General features: G+C 40.9%; 1 protein-coding gene and 1 long non-coding RNA gene across 7 annotated transcripts in view; one reads left to right on the top strand and one right to left on the bottom strand.

Moving 5' to 3' along the window:
• Positions 1–21,429, bottom strand: part of LOC116320990 (nuclear factor 7, brain-like) — a 1,074,516-nt gene that overhangs the window by 1,049,816 nt on the left and 3,271 nt on the right. The window contains exons 2-6 of one of the 4 annotated variants that reach the window (XR_005611859.1): positions 19,328–19,529; positions 19,027–19,210; positions 18,450–18,586; positions 18,296–18,348; positions 15,112–15,245 (exon numbers count right to left, since the gene is read on the bottom strand). The gene's annotated coding sequence lies outside the window, so the exon portion shown is untranslated. Of the gene's footprint in view, positions 1–5,413; positions 5,803–15,111; positions 15,246–18,295; positions 18,349–18,449; positions 19,211–19,327; positions 19,530–21,429 lie in introns of those variants that run through there. The other 3 variants (XR_005611858.1, XR_005611861.1, XM_039608798.1) reach the window with 3 other exon arrangements.
• LOC116311145 lies at positions 4,510–19,853 on the top strand. 3 transcript variants are annotated; one of them, XR_005611912.1, is made up of 4 exons: positions 4,510–5,100; positions 18,230–18,338; positions 19,348–19,538; positions 19,623–19,853. It is a non-coding gene; the product is annotated as an uncharacterized LOC116311145 (long non-coding RNA). The 3 variants fall into 3 exon arrangements; XR_005611913.1 differs by lacking the exon at positions 4,510–5,100 and adding an exon at positions 15,158–15,263; XR_004198768.2 differs by lacking the exon at positions 4,510–5,100 and having other exon boundaries at positions 16,499–18,338.

Below are 21,429 nucleotides of genomic sequence, written 5' to 3'. Positions count from 1 at the left end.
GCAATAGGACATTCATGTAGTTGTAAACAGCATGATAATATATTAAGTATTCCAAAGTATTCAGAATACGTTACTCTCATTGAGTAACGTAACGGAATACGTTACAGAATACATTTTGGGGCATGTATTCAGTATTCTGTAGTGGAATACATTTTAAAAGTAACCTTCCCAACACTGTTCATGGTTACATACAATTTTAGACTGATGTGGGCCAAAGCCTAGCATAGCCTGTAACGTTATTATGACGGACACGTTTTATGAGTAAACTTGACTTTAAGTAACTTACAGGTTTCTTTGAAAAATACTTTCTTATATCCAGGTTCTTCCTTTTTGCTGCCATCCTCCTCTTGTCCTCGCAGCGCAGGCTTGCTGCTGCTAAAACTAAGCAGAGCTCCCTGAAAGGCACAGCCAATCACATTGGCCATGTTTGTCACATGAGGTAGGACTCAAGTAGAGAACGTAATTTAACTCTTTCTGTGCTGCTGGGTGAATGAGACGTTGATAGATCTTTTTTTTTTTTTTTTCTATGGGGTTTCTTTTTCTTTACCTGCCTGCATCAACACTACATATGAGCGGGCAGAGGGAAGTTTGGAGTCTTCACCGGCTCTTCTCAGCTCTTTCCAGGAGGGTGGCACGGTTGCCCCTCTATTGGTCCTCCTTGGATCATGCTGTCTGGGGGTCTCTGGCTGTCTGGAGCCTGGTTCTCCTCCATACCTTCTTCATGCCCTGGAAGAGGGCATCTACTAGAGGCTCCCCACACCCTCTAGTAGATCATTACATGAAGGAACCTTTTGAATACAAGCGCACTCATGCTCAAAGGTGTACACATGGGTGCTTACAGACACAAACTACACCTTTCTTGGCTGCTACCAGCAGTTTACACCTATTGCAGGATAACTGAGGGTCGCCTACCTTCATGATTTAGCAAAAACCAACCCGTGTAGCCAATTTAATTAAAACTTCTAGAAAATCTCTTATTTTCATAGTTCAATCTTCACGCAGTATTCACTCATTGTGTCTTTAGGGATTCGCTTCCCGAGGCATTCCCATATTCCATATCTTTTGCATTCCCTTGGTACATGACACATGCCGGAATGTGGATGAAATCCAACAGAATCACTCTCCCAGTGGTAACACATGTTCCAGCCTTGTATCCCAGCCCAAACCAGCCCTAATTATTATCCTAATCATAATCTTAACCCTAACCTTAAAGTTGGAAGGTCATCACTAAGCCTAGAAACATTGTTTGCTGCTGTATTAAAAAAATGCCCTAGAGCATTTTACTATTCGTCAGTGTTTGAAGAAAAACCCTAGGTTTCTCTGCAGCACTGTAGCCAGGCTGACAAAAAGTTAGACCTCTGTTAAGCCAACCATTCCTTTAAGGTTATCTAGTAATGAGTTCATGAACTTCTTCACAGAAGAATGCCTATATTGACCTAAACCAATCATGAAGGTGCTGCTTAGAGTAGCTGAATGCGCCGCTGAAGCACTGTGGCACAGACTACATGCTGCTGCTGTTCGATCAACTTGTCTGTCACGCGTGAGTCTCTCCTCAGACGCCCTGAAAGAGGAAGCGATGCAGTAGTGATGTGCCGGTTGTGAACAAAATGGTTCTTAAGCCGGCTCTTTGACGTGAATGTCATCCACAATTATTTTTAGTTGTGGATAATAAAGGATTCAGGAAGTTTATCCATGCAGGCCTTTATGACAGAGATTGTGCATCTTCTTTTTGTTTTGCATATTTTAATTTATATTTTATTGTGTTGTAGTCTGCAGTGTTTTGTTGTTTCACTTGTTCATTTGTTTAAAAGTAAAGAGCTGAAAATTGAAATAGTTAAAAGCTGAAATGTAAATAGTTGGTTTTTGTATTATATAACTTATTTATTACATTTTATGTGGAGTGAATAAAGTATATTTACGGTGGCACCTAGAGACAAAACACGTACAAACTCCAAAGCGCGTACAAATTCCGAAGAACGCACAAATTTCAAAGCACGTGACATCTCCAAAACATGTCCAAACTCCAAAACACGAAGGAAGGGATGTGTTTCGGAGTTTGCACATGCTCTGGAATTTGTATGTGCTTTGGAGTCTGTATGTGCTTTTTAGAGTGTGTGAATGTGAGAATGAATGAATAGTGGAATTGTAAAGTGCTTTGAGGGTCTTGAAAAGCACCATATAAATACAAACCATTGTTATTATTATTATTATTATTATTATCATTAGAGTTTGTATGAGATTTGTCTCTAGGGTCCACCGTATATATTTATATATAAACAAATATAAATAAATGAATCCTAGGTCGATATGTGCACAATGTGTGTCTGTTGTTGGCCACACAGACTGGTGGCCAGCAGTTCGAGTAAAAAAAAAAAAGTCTTCACAACTCTGAAACAGCAGACAAACTTTATACCCATATCATGGTCTAAAACCAATAGTCAAGGGCAGAACCTCTCAGGTGCCCATGATCAAGGTAATATGTTCAGATATTGAAATGGTCAGTTTGAAGCCTTTGAGGCACTTTTAATTTTTACTTTCTTTTTATACTGTATATCTTGACATATTTTAAGTTTAAATCTCTCAGTACTGAATTTTTAGGACTACAAGGCCCACTTAAAATCCTTTAATTTTCTTAAAAAGTCGGCGTTGTATGAATTCTGGTTGTGATTACTGACTGCGAACTTATTTCACATGGTGAAAAGTGCTCAAAAATGTTTTAGTAATATTACTGTACTGTGTGTGTATAACGACCTCAAAATGGCTTTTAAGAAGCATGCTTACGAAGGGGAATTCAAACTCTATCAGTCACACAGTAGAACATGAAAACAGAGCAGCTGTAGATATTGAGAATATGTGTGCGGTCATTCCCATACAAGCCTTGATAGGAGATCAGAAGCTGGCAACAGGTTGCCAGAAAGAACTGAACCCCTTCGCATCAACTAAATCTCAGGAACCACATTCAAGTACTTAAGAGGGTGGCTTATGACTCTGAGTTTAAACCATTCTGGTCGTGTCGAAAACTTTCTAAATTTTGGGAAGATGATATATAAAAGATAGAACAGACTATAGGCTTTAAATAAAAACAATGGCCTGTCATAACATTTTATTTTATTTAAGAGACCTACCCGAAGAATTAACAAGCAATGACAAATATCTCCTGAAGATTCTTACTGCTGCAGCAAAAAAAAGCAATTACTCGTAAGTGGCTCTGTACTGACTAGGGATGGGTATCATTTAGGTTTTATCCAATACCGGTGCCAAACCGGTACTTTTGAAACGGTGCCGGTGCTTAAACGGTGCTCAAACCGGTGCTTAAAGAATGGAGAACACAAAATTGGTCCAAAAACCTCTCATGTTCAGCTGTTTTTTTGTAAAAAGATAACAAAGTTAGCCTTTTCCGCAGCTATAGGGCATATATGGTATCACTCTTGGCTGGAAGCAGTGCTTAAACAATGGAAAAAACACAAACTTTGTCCAAAAACCTCTCATGTTTAGCTGTTTTTTTGTAAAAAGATAACAAAGTTAGCCTTTTCCGCAGCTATAGGGCATATATGGTATCACTCTTGGCTGGAAGCAGTGCTTAAACAATGGAAAAAACACAAACTTTGTCCAAAAACCTCTCATGTTTAACTGTTTTCCACTTTTTCTTTGGTCATTTTAACCGATAACAGGTACCACACCTGCAGTAAATGTGCACAGTGTGTGAGGTCTCGCAGCAAGCTATCAAACACGGCGCATTTCTCGGCTTTAAAAAAAAACGCTATGCGTCGCCAGGTGTTTCATCAGATTCGAGGTGTTACCTCCTTTGACAGTATCACAGTATCAGCTTAAAGCACTTGTTGCAGGCTGCTGAGTTTGCATCTTTTGCTGTGAAGTACAGCCAGACTTTTGATCGCTTCGCCTTGGGCATTTTTAATCTGTAGCTCTGCTCTAAAAGAACGTACGTACCTGGGCCCGCCTACTATCCTCGGAAATGTAAAATGATTGGCTAGAATTGGCTCAGGAAAAAAAAAGCACCGAAATGTGCGCTGCCTTTCGGTCTGATTACTACCGTTTATGTCAGAACCGGTGCTATCATGGCACCGGACACCGGTACCCATCCCTAGTACTGACCCCCCTGTTCTGGATGATTGGTTGAGCGTTGTTGAGGAGATTCATAAAATGGAAAAACTTACCTTTTTGTTAAGGTTGCAAGCTAATATTTATACCATAAGATGGGACAAGTGGTTGAAATCTATCCAAAATTAGAAAGTTTTTTTTGTTTGTTTGTTTGTTTTTTATTTATTTAATAGGGATGCACCGATACCGGTATCTGGTATCGGCCTCGATACCACATTTTCTAAAGTACTCATACTCATTAAAAGTCCACCGATACCGGGGACCGATACCACGGTCTGAGACCTGTCTATGTTTGAGCGGCATGTAAGGGGTTAACACACATGCACATGCACCGAGTGCCCGCCCCCAGGCCCCAGCTGCAGCTCAGAGCGGGGAGAAGGCAAGGCGAGACATGTCAGCCGTGTGGAACTATTTCGAAGTGAACGAAGACGCGAAAACAAAGGCGGACTGCAAATTGTGCTCAGGGAAATTGTCCAGATGAGGCTCAAAAGGTAGCGCATTTAACACAAGTAATTTAATCAAGCACCTAAAATCCCAACAAGACAACAAGTACAAAGAGTTTACCCACGCTTATTTACCCATGCTTATTAGCACAGAGGAGCATAGCTGATGCTATAGCAGTGGGACGGAAAATAGTTGGGCATTTTAAACATTCCGCCTTAGCCTACTCCCGCCTCAAGGACATTCAGGGACAGCTCAACCAGCCAATAAAGAGACTGCAGCAGGACGTACAGACACGCTGGAACAGCACGTATTACATGCTCCAGTCCCTCATACAGCAAAAGCGAGTGCTGGGGGTGTATGTGTCCGAGCATGAACTCCCTGACTATCTCACCGCTCACCAATGGGCTCTTATGGAGACGAGGACGAGGACCACGGCGCCAAGACAATGAAAGCAACCTTACTGGCAGCTGTCAAGAAGCGCTTCAGTGACATCGAGACCAACCCACTGTACTTCATCTCCACCATACTTGACCTAAGGTAAAGTCTGTGTGCTATAGGTATTCTTCTGTATGCCTTTCCTAGGCTGCTCTTACATCTGTAGATGTGCTGTCAATTCTTGAATATAAGGTCTTGTTCTCACTACCAGAATTGCTTTGTGGGAAAAAGCTATGCTTTTCAGTCGACTGCTTGTTTTGTTATTGTTGTTTTGGTTGTTTGTTGTTTTCCTTTTCTGTTGTAGAAAATATGTAAAACCTTTATTAAAAACTAAGTAATAAAAAAAGAAAATAGAGCAGCTGTGAGAGAATTTAACACTAATGAATCAACGGTACAGAAGTGGAGGAAGCAAGAAGAATGAGTTGAGTAAAGTTTGATTTGTTTGACTGGTTTTGCTTGATGTGCCTTACAGTCCGGTGTGCCTTATGGTCCAAATAAAATACAGTAACTTATCTTTCTTGTAGAAATGTGCTCCAAATCAAGAACTTTGTGCTGACAAGATTGTTATTTAATCATTTACAAATCAGTATTTTCTGTAGGGACAATAATGCTTTTAAAATAGTGAACATGTAATGCTGTGGTGTTAAGTATACAGTTGAAAAATTTGGATGCACTTAAGAAAAACAGGCGCACCAGTGAAACCGTGGCAGAATGTCAGTCTAGCGCCCTGATGATAGACCTCCTGACAGACCGGACAGCAGAGATCCTCCTCTGATCTGGAAGCCATTGAGTCTGTGAGTGAAGCTGAAAACAGCAGACAGGAAGTACAGTCAGTCCTGGCTCCCCTCCCTCCTCTACGACCTTCACTGAAACTTCCTTTGAGTCGTGTTTTTGCTCAAACTCACATTCAGTGTGTGGAGCGTCAGCAGCTTGAAGCAGCAGTGTTGGAGTTTTCCACTTTTCTCTCCTGTCGCTGGACTCACTCAGTGGAAGCTGCTAGTTTGGTCTGAACTCAGTCTGATCGTCTGCGCGTCTCTCTGGACTGTGGATTTTCACTCGACTGTCTCTCACAGATGCGGTTGTTTCACCCACAATGTGGTTGTGCTTCATTCCAGAGCTTAGATGTTTAACTAACATCTGCTGTAAGACAAGTTAGAACATGCAAACTTATAGGAAGCTCAAAAATAAAGTGTCATTCTGTGGTGTGATGTTTATTCTGCAGCAGCTACTACTAGGATTGTCTCACATTGACGCACAATGGTGGACTCTCTTTCTATCTCAAGCTGTCGTTCAGCCTTTAGGACCCTTGAAATAATACACAGTTCTCTGTATGTATTATTTTTTCTTTGTGTATTATTGTAGGGTCTACCTTAAAATTGAAAGTACCTTGAGGTGACCGTTGTTGTGATTTGGTGCTGTATAATTGAAATTGAAATGAATAGATATTTCTGTTCTCAGTGAAAATGCTCGTGCTTTCCTACTGGATTAAAATATTAGATTATTTTCCAAATATACTGACAGCCCTTCAGTGAGACACAATAGTTAAATAAAACGGTCCAGTTATGAAGCTTAACTTCAGTCTCAGGCAAAAAGATTTGCTCAGTAACAAATAAAACACAAAAATAAAAAACAAGTTGGAAATCATCTAGATGAATTATATCTGATGTTTCACTTCCACTGAGTGACGAAGCCTAGAAGGGGGTTTCTGACATCAGGCTCAGACATATCCAAAAAATGTTAAAATCAACACTAATCATTTTTTTCAATTCATTTTTAAGTTAACAATAATTTATCAATTACTTAATAAATAATATTAATACTTGAAATAATTATAATAATTTTATTACTATTGGTCCCTGCAAAGCCTCACATGTTGAAAATCAAAGTTGATGGTGATAATAAACAAAATATTTGAAAGCTAGTAAATATGATGAAACACTACAGCTATGTCAACTCAGTGGGACATAAACTTCATGGAAAAAAATTAAATATCTGTAAAATTGTATAATATATTAATTGTATTTTTAATACAATATATGCCTGTAATTTTACAGTCAACAGAGAAGAGACAAAAATTATACTTTATAAATACTTTATATATACATTATACAATATATAAATTATACAATGGCACTCACTCACTTTCTCTCTCACACGCACAAAAGAAGATTGTTGATTTGTGTGGCTGGGCTTCTCCATATTTTTCTGCTGCAGGTGCTGTGTTTTGTTTTTTTGTTTTGGTGCATTTCTTCTAACGGATGCAACAGTTTGTGATACTGCGTGCTTTTTAAATTTCTTTTTTCCTGCCTGTCAGCTTAGACATGGTCATTCGACACATATGCTGTAATAACTGAAATAACAGTAATAGAAATTAATAAATAAACAGACAAAAGAAACACAAACAAAAGGAGCCTAAAGAGAATTTATAAAGCTCATCTCGGAAATGTGTTTGGCATTTTGATCTTAATCCTGATTGCAAAAGCTGTCATACAAGACAGGGTTAATTTTGCCTTATTGCATTAAATTGTAAATATGCATTTAGAGCAGCAATCTAGAACAGGGGTCCCCAACCCCAAAACGGTTTTGTCCAGACCACAAAGCTTTTTCTTCTTTACTATATAGTTAGATATTTTATTCCTACCAGCTGCTGTGGCTGACTTTTGAAAAGGTGCGATGGGCAGTAATGTTGGGCTTTCTGGTCCACACTCCAAGCCAGCTGGAGGCGGTATTGTGCCACCAACCACCAAAACAATGGCAAAGAAGAACAACCTACGCAGGCCCTTTAACATTGGTTGCTAAGTTACTATCTTGGGAGCTTGCGCTTGCTGACGGTACAACGATGACTTGGTGGAGCACAGATGAGTGAGTAAAACAAGATGTCTTTGCCAAAAATATGTAAAGTGGACTATGAAAATCGGACATTTAAAGATGAATAGACAAAATTTGCTCACAGCTGACTAATGAACATTTGCATTCAAGCTTAAAGGGAACCCCGTGTATTAACACGTTTGCACTAAAATATGCACTGTGCTTTCAATAACATATATGTGGTATTAAAATACACTAAATGTTTTCCTTTGAAGCACATTTATATAAAACCAATTTACCAGTAGGCCGATATTGTTATTTGCTTCTCAATGCACTCTGGGTAGTGACGCCATACGGTTGCACCGCATGGAGTTCACAGTTACTGGAAATGGCTACTGTTCAACCTTTCCAGTTTGAACCAGAGCAACCTGAGAGAGCGAATGAAAATAGTCAACCAGCACTTAGTTTAGATGAAGATGAAAACAATCCGTCACACGAGGACGCAAGAATGAGGGAAAACTACTGGTGTCTATGCGGCTACTGCTTGCCAATGTCATGCTTAGTTTGGTAGTATACTACCTGCATGTCTGTGAAGGTTCTCCATCATCCAGGTCATCGTAGACTAAGGAGCTTGGAAAGAAAAGCGTCTGGACTTCTTTAAGTTGCTTGAAGACGTTTCACCTCTCATCCGAGAAGCTTCTTCAGTTCTAGGGTCAAATGGTGGAGAGTCCCAGATTTAAACCCAATGGGAGTTTCCCCCTAAAGAGGGACAAAAGGACCCTCTAATGATCCTCTAATCACCTGAGCCAAGGTGTGAAAATGGGTGTGGGTCCCAATCAGCCAGGGTTTTGGGTGAGCTCATTGTGAAACCTGGCCCCACCCTATCATGTGATTTCCTTGTGAGGTCAGATGGCTCAGGATGTGAGTGGGCGTTAAGGCGTCTGGGAAGGGATCTCAAAACTGGATTATAGATGGCAGACAGAGGCGGTGGTTTACGACACCAACTGTCAACTCAAAAAGTAAAATTGATTAATTTTTTTCTTATCCAAAACTTACAACTGCGGTCCAAAAACATTCACCTGAACAGAATCAATGTTTTGGGGTCAACTTGGATGAGTGACTAAATGTTTCCCCTATTGAAAACGTTACATTCAGGTTTTTGGGATTCCCTTAACTGAATGATTGACCATGCATCAAGATATAAAACTACAGCAGGTCCAATGGCAGGAAGCAACTTTAGATATGAAATAATCCTGAAGCGATCTGCTGCACTGACACCTTCACGGGTGATCTTTTCACGTCATCCATAAGGAGAATGTATGGAAATATCCTGTGAGTGAAAACGACAGCTTTCCTGTGTTCCAGTCCAGATTCTGTCATGGTCCTGGGTCATGCGACCCAGTGTTTTGAGTTTTAGTTTATTTGGATGTTTATTGTTTGTTTAGGTTCAAGTTATTCCAGCTCATTTGTAATTATGTTACCCTTGTGTTTAGGCTCTCTTGCCCTTCATGTGTGTTATGTCTGTGTGTCTTTTGTTGTCAAGTTCTTGTAGTTATTTCTGCCATCTTCCCCTGTACTCAGTCTCCCTGGTTCTGTGTCTACGTGTCATGTTTCATGTCTATGCAGTTATGTTAAGTTCATGCCATGTTTCATTTCCATGTCTATGTCTGTGTGTTTCCTGTTTTATTTTGGAAGAGTCTGGTGTTCTTTGTTCATTGTAGTTAGTGTTACTCTCCCTGTATTGTCATTATGTTCCATTCTAGTCAGCTGTGTTCTCATGTGTCTCCACTTCCCCTGATCGCCTCATGTGTGTATTTAGTCCTCAGTCTTGCTGTGTTCAGTGTCGCGTCGTCTGTGTTCCTACCCTCCATGTTGTATCAGTCAGCCTTTGTACTCATAGTTCTGGTTACCTGTATCTTCATAGTTTATCCTAGTATTACTTTCCCAGTTTAGTTATAGTTTAGTTTTGTCACTGCGCTTCTGCCTTGTTTTCACCAGCCACAATAAAGGCTCGCTTTTGTTTAAAGTTCACTCCGTATCCTCACTTGTGTTCGCACCTGGGTCCATCACGCACACCACCGCACGGTCTGCCTCCGCAGATCGTGACAGATTCACTCTGATCCTCTGGAACCTCTTCTGTTGTATCAAATCAGTTTCTGATGAGCTATATCTTATGGGCCCTCCAATCAAGCATCTCGCATGAGCATGAGATAGAGACCAGACTAGCCCATTCTTCAATCTCCATTCGCTGTTAGAATGGCCAGGATACTCTCAGAATCCTATCCACTTTCAGAGTTTTAGAGACACTCATCGATGTGGAAGACTGCACAGTGCAATCTGTGTCAGACTCCTGATCTAAGCTCACACCTTCTTCAAATGAGTCCTGCAACTTGGTGAGACAGAGGCTAAATGACCATCTCTAAAGTCTCTTTTGTATTCAATGTCACTTTATGTATCTCCTTCTCCTTCTCTGGTCTCTGAAGAAAAAACGCCTCAGCCAAGCTGCGTGCTTATGCTTTGCAGTGAAAGCAGCCAGGTGCATGCACACACTAACATTTGATCAACTGATCCCTGATTCCGATTGACACCCTTTATACTGTTCCAAATGCTTATCTCCAAGGCTGAAGTCAGACGGCAGGTCTAAGTCCCAGCGCTGGATCTGGGGCGATCGTGGCTCAACAGCTGAAGTTGAGTTCGCCTTGTAATCGGAAGGTTGCCAGTTCGAGCCCTGGCTTGGACAGTCTCGGTCGTTGTGTCCTTGGGCAAGACACTTCCCCTGTTGCCTACTGGTGGTGGTCAGAGGGCCTGGTGGCATCAGTATCCGGCAGCCTCGCCTCTGTCAGTGCGCCCCAGGGTTACTGTGGCTACCATGTAGCTCACCATCACCAGTGTGTGAATGTGTGGATGACTGGATGTGTAAAGCGCTTTGGGGTCCTTAGGGACTAGTAAAGCGCTATACAAATACAGGCAATTTACCATTAATAGCACTTGGCTGGATGCCCGTGGCTACTTTAGCTCACCTCTCACCCACCCCAGTTGCTTGTCATGTGGTTTATGGTGTTGTAATATGAATATGTGTGTTGTGTCATAATGTTAAAAGATGCAAAATTACACACACACATACATATACAATTAACAATTTAATTACTGGTATCTAAAAACAGACAATTTTGATAAAATTATTCTAAAGTCACATATGTCTACGCCTGTAATGTTTCATACCATTTATTTTTTTCACATACAATTACATTTTGTTCCCTGTATTTCCTTTTATGTACAGCAGGACAACCGAACAGTGAACCTAGTACAATACTACAACAAAATTGGAAACTGTCCATCTTTGGCAGTGCGCACAACACAAAGCAAGACAACACAACACAGTAACTTAACTTAAAGTGGATTTTTTAAGGTGCAAGAAATGTATAAGCAAATGAATGATTTAATAAATAAAAAGAATGTGTGTTTTTTATTGCACATTGTTATAATTATCAGTATTATATTATTATTATTATTATTGTTATTATTGCCCCCCAAAAAGTGCAGGTAGGTAGCCGGTCCGGTCAGCTGTTTGCATTAATTAGGGCTATTGCCCTGTTGTAAAAGTTGTCCTTTAATCTGTTTGTTCGCGACCTCATCAGCCTGACTCTCCTGCCAGATGGCAGCAGCTTAGGCTATGTCCACACGTACACGGGTATTTTTGAAAACTGACATTTTTCTATGCGTTTCCTTCTTTCGTCCACACATAAATGGCGTTTTTGGTCACTGAAAACGGAGATTTTTTAAAACTCCTGCCTGGGTGAAGATTTTTGAAAAAATTTTTGCATTTACGTGTGGACGAGGAAAACGGAGAAAACGCAGTGTCAAAGGTGTGCACCCTTTTTGGCGTCACTGTGCACCACGTTATTGTTTCAGTGAAATGAATTTCTACAATGGGGGACTTAGACAAAATACTGTTACTGTTAATTGTACTCTCTGTACTGTTTCAATGCTTAAATATACACACACAGGACTCGGTTCTGCTTCTATGCGCCATCTTTGTTTACTAGTTCTCACCCAGGCTTTGAGACTTCTGATTGGCCAACATTTCTACAGGTTAGGAATATATCGCCACCTGTTGATTTGGCATGTTCCTAGCAGCGTTTTCCTTAATTTTTGCGTTTATGTGTGGACGGGATTATTTTTAAAAACGGAAAGTCTCCGTTTTCAAAAATACCCGTGTACGTGTGGACGTAGCCTTAATCACCCAGTGTCCCGGGTGTGTACAGTCCCGTAGGATGCTGCATGCCCTCTTGAGACAGCCAGTGTTGTGCAGATTGTTCAAGGATTGAAGAGGCTGTCCAATGATTTTTCGGGACACATTCATGAACCTCTGAAGTGCCTTTTTTTGTGCCGTGGTGCAGCTGGAGAACCACACACAGTTGTATGGTGGGAAGAAACACAGTCATGTGTGTACAGGGTATACAGTAGGGAACTTACTACACAGCCTTGTGGAGAGCCGGTTTTAAGGCTAAGGGCAGAGGAAAGATGAGGTCCCACTCTAACTTTCTGTACATGGTCTGAGAGAAAGTCTCTGATCTAGCGGCACGTTGTAGAAGGAAGTCCGATATCCAACGGTTTTACTATTAGTTTGTCCAGGACTATCTTATTAGAAGTAGAGCTAAAGTCAACAAAGAGCAGCCTAGTGTAACGACCGCCATTGTAGCAATGGCGTTTTCAGTTGATCTGTTAGCAAAATATTTTCATTGTCTTTCATTTTACATTATGTAAATACATATTCTTATGAAAAAATATTTTTAAAATAAAAAGAAAAACACTTTTTAAATATACTGTAATCCTTATATGCAGTGTTGGGAAGGTTACTTTTAAAACATAGTCCACTACAGATTACAGAATACATGCCCCGAATACTTTGAATTACTTAGTATATTATCATGCTTTTTACAACTACATCTACATAAATGTACTATTGCTGTGTGATTTATTACTGTTACTGAAGGTCCGCGGCTCCGAACCGTAGTAAAGGGACCTCTGGCTAATGCGTCGGGTTCATGTCGGGCTCGTAGCCAAAAACTAGCTTTACTTTGTTGTCTGGGTCAATTTTGCTAGTGAGAGACAGAGAGAGGCGTTGAAAGGCTGCTCCAACGGAACTTATTGTTTCGGAGGAAAACACGAACACAGTGTACAGTCGAGTCTTAATAGCTTACTTACAGCTGGGCTCGTCAGGCACTCTTCTTGGCTGAAGTGGTTATTATTATATTTACATGCTTCCATTTCCCGTTTCTGCTCGATGACAACTGCTACTTTTCCACTCTCCTTTTTCTCCCTCCTCTACCTCACAGACAGATAAAGAGTATGGCACTATATTCTCCCTGCAGCACGGACTACACTGCCCATAAGGCTACATTCTTTAGGGCTATGCCTGTAGGATTCTGCCTATTAGCTTAGCACAACAACAACAACAAAAAGGCGCTCTCTCACCCAGGAAATACAGAGAGAGCGTCACCCTGTAACCATGGCAACCATAACATCATAATATGAAACAGGAAAATACCGCAGAGTAATCCATTTATTTCAACAAAGTAACTGTATTCTAAATACCATCTTTTTAAATGGTAACTGTAACAGAATACAGTTACTCAGATTTTGTATTTTAAATACGTAACGGCGGCACATGTTTTCCGTTACTTCTTTTTTTTTTTGCAAAGCACAAAAGAAATAAACTGAATATTTATATTTGGATTAATATGCCCTTTTCTTTCACATTATAAAATAAACCAAACACTGCACGGTTTACAAACATAAACTATTCAGGTTTTCTTTTCAAGCCAAATCTGTTACAAATGGCCAAAAAGGCTTGGAATCAGGGCCTATATTTTTACATGTTCTTTTATTAGTAGTAGTAGTAGTAGTAGTAATAATAATAATCTTTCAATATTTTTGAAATGACTTTTTAATCTTACTGACAAATATAAAGTTTAATTGAATCCTGGTTGTCTGCTACATATCCCTGCTATATATTTTTATTCATATCATTTAATGTGGCAGGAGTTAGATTTGTTCACATTAACCATTTATCATTTTTTCATCTGAGGTTTGTATTCACTCTCTGAGTAACAACTCAAGCTGATTTCTAACCCTGTGCTGAGTTTTCACTTTTTAAATCATTTTTAAATACATTCAAATGTGAGCTTTCTTTTAGACTGGGTGTATTATTACATCTGGACCCAATGTACAACTCACTGACAGGAAATAACATTTGAAATATAATCATCCCTAACTCATCTGCTCCATGACACTGACACCTTTAACGGCAACACTTTCACTTCTTCACGAGTGCGAATATATGGAAACATCGTCTCAGTGAAAGTGCTTCTGAAGGTGTGTATGTGTGTGTTAGTATCAGGATCAGAGAACGACAGCTTTCCTCTGTTCCAGTTCAGATTCACTCTGATCCTCTGGAGCTTCGTCTTTACTGAGAGAGCAGTGGGTGGAGCTGATGGTGAATATGCTGAGTATTTACTTTCAAATAACTCTATTCTCCATAATTCAGACCATAACTCTTTCTTCCTCCCCAGAGACTTCGTCAACACACCTAGGTCCCAATATGTACTGTCTCCAACCTCAACATCCCAGCTGTGAGTCCCTGAGTTAAAGCCCTCAGAGCCCAGGACAGAGTAAAACCAATCAAACCTCTCTGGATTATCGGGAAGCTGCTGCCTCTCTCCTCCTCTCACACTGGTCATTTCTTCAGAGAGGATGAGGTTTGAATTTGCAGTGTTTGGGTCCAGAATGAGAGGAGTGTAGGAGACCATGTACTTCATGTTGTTCCAGATGTTGAAGGTCAGGTTGCCCAGGTGTTTGGCCTGGTCTATCAGAGCTCCTGAGGGCAGCTGTGGATCATCCAGCAGGGGGCAGCGCTGGACTCTTTCCACTGCAGCCTTGTAGTTGTGCAGGAATGAGACGTCTTCAGCTCTCAGCTCCTCCTCTGTGGCTCTGACTGTGTCTGAAAGAGCTGCTATCTCTCTGCTCAGAGCCTCCATCTTCTCCTTCATCATCCCACTCTTCTGCTCCTCTTCCTCCCTCAGTGCAGCCAGCCTGGCCTCCTCTTCCTCTGCTAGAAACTGGTGAATCTTCTTAAACTGCTCCTTAATCTGCCTCTCTGTGTGTCGGGCCTGGACCTTAATGTGTTCTGCTGTTTGATCAAACTTCACTTGAACTTCTTCACAAACCTTTAACTTCTCCTTTAAGGGCTCCAGAGTTTCCTGAAGTTCCTTCTTGTGTTGTCGTGCAGCTTCATCGATGGGTGTGAATCTGTGCTTGGTGTGTTGTGCTAAAACACAGCAAACGAGACACAGAGTCTGCTGATGGTCCAGACAGAAGATTTTGAGCTCCTCAGAGTGCAGACTACAGAGAGTCCCTGAAGTTTCCTGGTCTCTCTCCTGTAAGAACATAGTAATGTGAGTTCTTAATTTTTTGCTCATTTTCTTGTAGAATTATTTTTAATTGTTTGCTAAATTGTTTTGTTCAGACACATTGCAGGGTCTACCTTTTGTTATAAGGTAGACCCTGCAATAAAACAACAGAGAAAAACACAACAATCATAGACCCCTTATGAGAAAGCGCTTCGGCAAAAGTGGGAAGTTAAAAATCTATTTTAACAGGAAGAAACCTCCAGCAGAACCAGGCTCAGGGAAGGGTGTTAATCTGCTGCGACTGACTGGTCTGAGGGTGATTATTCACCCAGAGAATAATCATAAGTTATAATTCGGTACAGAGAAGTGTATAAACGAGCCCGTTCTCACTCCCGAGGCGTAACATCCGGACGTTTTGTCACATCCCGCGGCATTCCTGAGGAACGCGAAAGGTGACCTTCCACGTTGTTATGGTACGCACCGGGTTCCAGCCCTGTATTGCAGCCCTAAACCTAACCTTATCCCTAAGCCTAACCATAACCTTATGTCTAACCTTACCATAACCTTATTCCTAACCTTAACCAGCACTTTAATGACATGAAATAGTGTTTTCCCAAGCGATTTTAAGGAAAAGAGCAAAGATGTGTAGATTGAGTCCAAACGGTTCTCATGTGTCCTCACTTTTCCGATGTCGTCACGCAGGAACGCATTGGGTGCCCGAAAACGTAATATGTTGACGATTTGTCACCTAGCATAAAATGTTACGCTTTGGGAGTGAGAACGTGTTGGTATAAACACATAGTGAACACACCCTGGGCCATCTGACTACAGTAAATCACCTAATACAATGGGGCTAGGTTTCACAATGAGTTCCCTCAAAACTTTGGCTGATTGTGACCCCCACCTTTTTTCACCCTTGGCTTGTGTGATTAGGTAGAAGATCGTGGGGCCACCATAAATATACTTTTATTTATTCACTCCACATAAAATGTAATAAATAAATCATATAATACAAAAACCAACTATTCACAGTTCAACTTTTAACTATTTAAATTTTCAGCTTTTTCCTTTTAAAACAAATTTAAAGTGAAACAACACAAAACACTGCAAACCACAACACAATTAAATATAAATTAAAATATGAAAACAAAAAGAACATGCATATTCTCTGTCATATGGGCCTGCATGAACAAACTTTCTGAATCCTTTATCATCTGCAACTGAAATAGTTGTGGATGATTACTATACCTTTCTAATGTGACGTTGTTGTCCCTGGCTCTCTTTCTCTCTCTCTCCCTGCTGCTCTGTTCCTGTGCTACTGAGAGTGTAACTACCGCCCCTCCCCCCTCTGCCCAGCGCAAAGCACAAGCTGCTAAATGTTACCATTGTATTAGTTATATAAACCTTGTTAAAACATTCCTTCCGCCTTCACTCTGGGTTACTGCTCTTGGGTTCATTTCAAGTTTCTGGCCTCCGGGCCCCTGTGACAGTAATACTTAGTACATGATGGGAATCCCCCAGCAGCCTACACCTACTGCACCATAACTAATGGACAATTTAGGGAATTTCATCTCTCATCAAAGAAGCTTCTTGAGTCCTAAGAGCAATTGGTGAGCAGTCACAGATTTTAAGCCCTTTGGGATTTGCCCCAAAAGGGACACTCCCACACTCCGCTACTGATTCTCTACATAATCACATGAGCCAATGTGTTAAAACAGATGTAGGTCACAATCAGCCAAGGTTTTGGGTGAATCCATTGTGAAAGCTAACCCCACCCTATCATGTGATACTTTGGTCAAATGGCCAAGGATGTGAATGGGCATTAAGGCGTCTGGGAAGGGATCTCAAAACTGGATTATAGATGGCAGACAGCTGAATGTTGGAATCATTTTGGACAGAGAAGACAGATGGTTTAAAAGACTAGTGAAAGAAGTCATCTATGTCCACTGTTAACGACCATGTTTGAACAGAGGCGGTGGCTTATGACACCGACTGTCTGTTGTGTAGCTGTTTTCAAATACATTGATATTTATTTACTCTTTTTCTTCAACTCTCTTGTAATTGCTTCTTCCAAACCATCAATATGTATTTTAGACCCCATTCCAACAAGACTGCTCAAAGAAGTCCTACCATTAATTAATTTCAATTTTAAATATTATCAATCTATCTCTATTAATAGGTGACATACATGGCTAACCTGCCATTTACGGGTATTTCAAGATCATGCTAAAGAACCTCAGTAAAGGTTGCCAGCAGTAAGCAGAATTCAAGGTTCCATTAATCATGACAAGTTATCCAGGTCCCGAAACACTTCTCTTCTCTTGGCTTATCTTTCTCCCTCTTCCTTATCTTTCCTGCTTGGCTTCTCATGTCTTGTATAGTCTTGCTTATTCTCTAACCCTAAGAGACTCTCCCACACTTGTTCTCTAAAACCAAAAGAAGAATTATTCCGATTGTCCTGTGAAGACGTTTCCTGCCGGATACTCTATGGTCGGTTGTGTCATGTGTCTGGCGACACTCTCGATGGAGGACATTGAACGATGAGACCTGATGACCAGTGACGGACATTAGACTACTGTAAAATTGGATGCAGTTTGTTCACACTAACCAAAACAACTACCATCTTCATCTCATGCGGCCCCCCTGGCACCAGCTGGATGCTCAAGGCAAAAGCTGACAGGAATAACAATTCTCCCCTAGATAATAAGACTATTTGTTGTGACTCTCTCTCCCCTCATTCAAGGCCACCCGCGTCGACCGAAGATTGCTGACTTTTGCCTAACTGGGTGAAGGGAGTCACTTACTTTTTAAAATACCTTTTAAAATAGGGCCAGGCAGGTTTGGATAGCTTTTTTAAAAAAAAACCTTAATAAATGTATTGATTAAAAAACTGCAATGTGCATTTTCTCAAGTTAATTTTATCTAATATTAAAATATGAGTAGTTCTTTAAAGCCAGATTTACAAGTGGCTCATATATGTACTAACCTTTCTCTTTCCACTATCCCTTCAGACAGTCTTTATAGAAGCTGTAGCTACATAAAAGAACAATGGGAATACTGAAGACCTCCTGACATACCGGACAGCAGAGATCCTCCTCTGATCTGGAAGCCATTGAGTCTGTGAGTGAAGCTGAAAACAGCAGACAGGAAGTACAGTCAGTCCTGGCTCCCCTCCCTCCTCTACTACCTTCACTGAAACTTCCTTTCAGTCGTGTTTTTGCTCAAACTCACATTCAGTGTGTGGAGCGTCAGCAGCTTGAAGCAGCAGTGTTGGAGTTTTCCACTTTTCTCTCCTGTAGCTGGACTCACTCAGAGGAAGCTGCTAGTTTGGTCTGAACTCAGTCTGATCGTCTGTGTGTCTCTCTTTACTGTGGAACAACAACAGGGTAGAGACTCATTCAACTAGACCCACGTGTGTGTTTCATTCCAGAGCGTAGCGGTTTGTCTGCTGTAAGACAGGTCAAAACATGTAAACTTTTAAGAAGCTAAGAACACAGAGTGTCCTTCAGTGGTGTAGTGTATATTCCACAGCAGCCACAGGCACAACTATGAGTTTGTTGTAGTGGGATATGTCACGCATTAACACACAAAGGTGGACTCTCTTTGTATCTCAAGCTGTCGTTCAGCCTTTAGGACCCTTGATGATCTTCTTTTTTGCTAATTTAATCAGAAATATTTAATCATGATGCTGTGAATCCTTTTAATAACAGAACAAAGTTTAAAACAGGCAAACCTTTTCTTTTCTCTAAGATATTTTTGTTTCCCCACCTTTTTTTTTGACTCTATGCACCAGCTGATGATCACTTACCTGTTCCTTATGCTTTAATGAAGCCACTACTAACCAGAGTGGTGGATCTTCACTGGATCGTTGAACTACTAACAGTTAGCGTAACATGGCGCTGATGCTTGTTGTCTTGTTGCCGTCATGATCCGGGTGAGTTTCGGTGTTTTCCACAGAGTCAGCAGTTCCACCTCTGGGAGGGGCCATTAATCTGTTGACATATAACACCAGCACTCTCCACTCCTCTTCGCCAGAGTCTCAGCTAACCAAAGTTATTGTAGGCCACAATAGTATTTGTGAACCTCTTAAGTGAATTGCATTGTCTTACCTTGTGATTCTCATTTATAGTAACTCTCCAGATGCAAACCTTCCCCAGAAAAGCTTCATTCGGAGGCAGGACTTCTAGACAGTTTTCTCAGCCGTGGCTTTGCTCGCCCTATGTGCCTGCCTGCCTCCCTGGCTCAGCTTCTGGAGTTCTGGATTCCTCCCCACTCACTCGGACAATTCTCCCCTCCATGCTACTCCTCCACCTGCAGCAAGTAAGCATCAAAGGAACACTCTAAACCACAGTCAGTCCGCATTTTCCTGGAACAATACCTGAACTTATCTTCTTTCCTTATCAGGGAATCCCCTTGAACCAGCCATCCAGTATGTCTACACCCTTTTTGGCCACAAAGTCATAGAACTGTCATTTTCACTGTCCAAGTTTCTCTGATTGCTTTCATAGCTCAGGTTGCATATGTACTTCACAGTTTTGCATTATTCATAGTTTATGTTCATTCCCACAGTTCACAGTTTACTTGTCTTGTACATTCACTTGTTTCTCTAAATAAATTTGGTTACTAAACGTTTAACAGTGCCTCCGTCTGTATCATACATTTGAGTCCTTTTTCTCTGAGTCGGCCTTAGGCCTAACAACTGCCTCTAGAAGCTGTCTCATTTGTGTGTGTGTGTGTGTGTGTGTGTGTGTGTGTGTGTGTGTGTGTGTAGGTGCAGGCATCTGTCTGGACTAGTTTTTGTCCTGCACTACAGTACTGATTAAAAGCAGAAGAAAGAGACTGTCATGAACTAGCTGTGTGAAGGCAGATGAGGACCCAAACCTCATGGAGACAGGAGCTGAACTCTAAATCACTGCTTTATTGCAGGCCTTACAAAGAAACAAAACTAAACTGAGGACCGAGGGAACACAGGAAGGCACACATGTTCGGGGAGGAGACATTGAGGACGCGACACTGAACTGAGGGAGACGTGGACATAAATACACAGAGGGTTAACGAGGGAAGTGGGAGCACACAGGGAACACAGCTGACACAGACAATCATAACAAGACACAGCAGGAGCAAACACAACAAGACGCATACTGACGAGAGACTGTCAAAGTAAAACAGGAAGTGAACAGAGGTGCAGACAGGAGGAGAGAGAAAGCACAGGGAGAGCACAGACATAATGGGCTGGGGAAAACATGGAATAAAACACAAGGAGGGGAGACGGGGTAAAGTCACATGGGGAAATCAAACAATGAACATTTTAACAGAACCACCTAGGAACAAAAGCATAAATGAAGAACAAAATACAAAACACACGAAGACTACGAATACTGGGCCAACATGGTGGGGCGGGAGGGGGTAACTGAGTTAGTAACTAAGTTACAATATTATGAACGTAAACAATTACTAGGAAAAGTAACAATTGCACTACTTTATAAAAGCGTATAATTGGCCGTTTTCTGACTACATTGACCTCTACATTTCAGGTTTAATAGCTGTTTATCTTGTCTTGTTTGGTATCATTCTTTTCAGCGCAAACTCACATCTAGTTTTATAGTTATTTTTTCATTTTAACATACTGTATTAACACAACTGATTAACGCATCTATGTTCAGACAAAATTTCTTACTGTAATAACCACAAACATGTTTAACAAATCATTTTCAAAAGTTCAAATGCAAATATAAATTGTACATTTAAAAAAATCTATGTACAAGTTTAAACTTGTGGTTTACAAAACTATTGCTAAGTTATATGCCACTATTTACCTAAAAAAAAAAACAATTTTTTTCAGAACCATTCCAAATTATTTACAGAACAATCAGGTGTTCTGCATTAAATAAGATCCCACACAAATTATTTGTGCCTGATACCTGCAGACCTGACATCAGGTGTATTGCTCCTCCTGTTTTCCACCTGGAGACAGCATTTACATTGCAATCTGGCTTTGATGGCTTCTTAGCAGCACCTGTGACATTCAACAGTTTCCTCACAGAGATTGCCATAGTGGCCGTTTATCAATGCCCAAGTACGCGAGTACGTACTCGCGTTCTCGGTGAGTACGTACTCGCTGAGAATGCACGGGAGTACGTACCCGCCGAGAACGCGAGCACGGACTCGCGATATGTACAATTGGAACACCTGCGTGCGTGATGATGTCACA

Source organism: Oreochromis aureus, linkage group 3 (genome assembly GCF_013358895.1).
Source record: "Oreochromis aureus strain Israel breed Guangdong linkage group 3, ZZ_aureus, whole genome shotgun sequence".
In the NCBI taxonomy this organism is placed as follows: Eukaryota; Metazoa; Chordata; class Actinopteri; order Cichliformes; family Cichlidae; genus Oreochromis; species Oreochromis aureus.
Note: the sequence above shows the minus strand (reverse complement) of the source record. Positions and strands in the feature narration are given on the sequence as shown.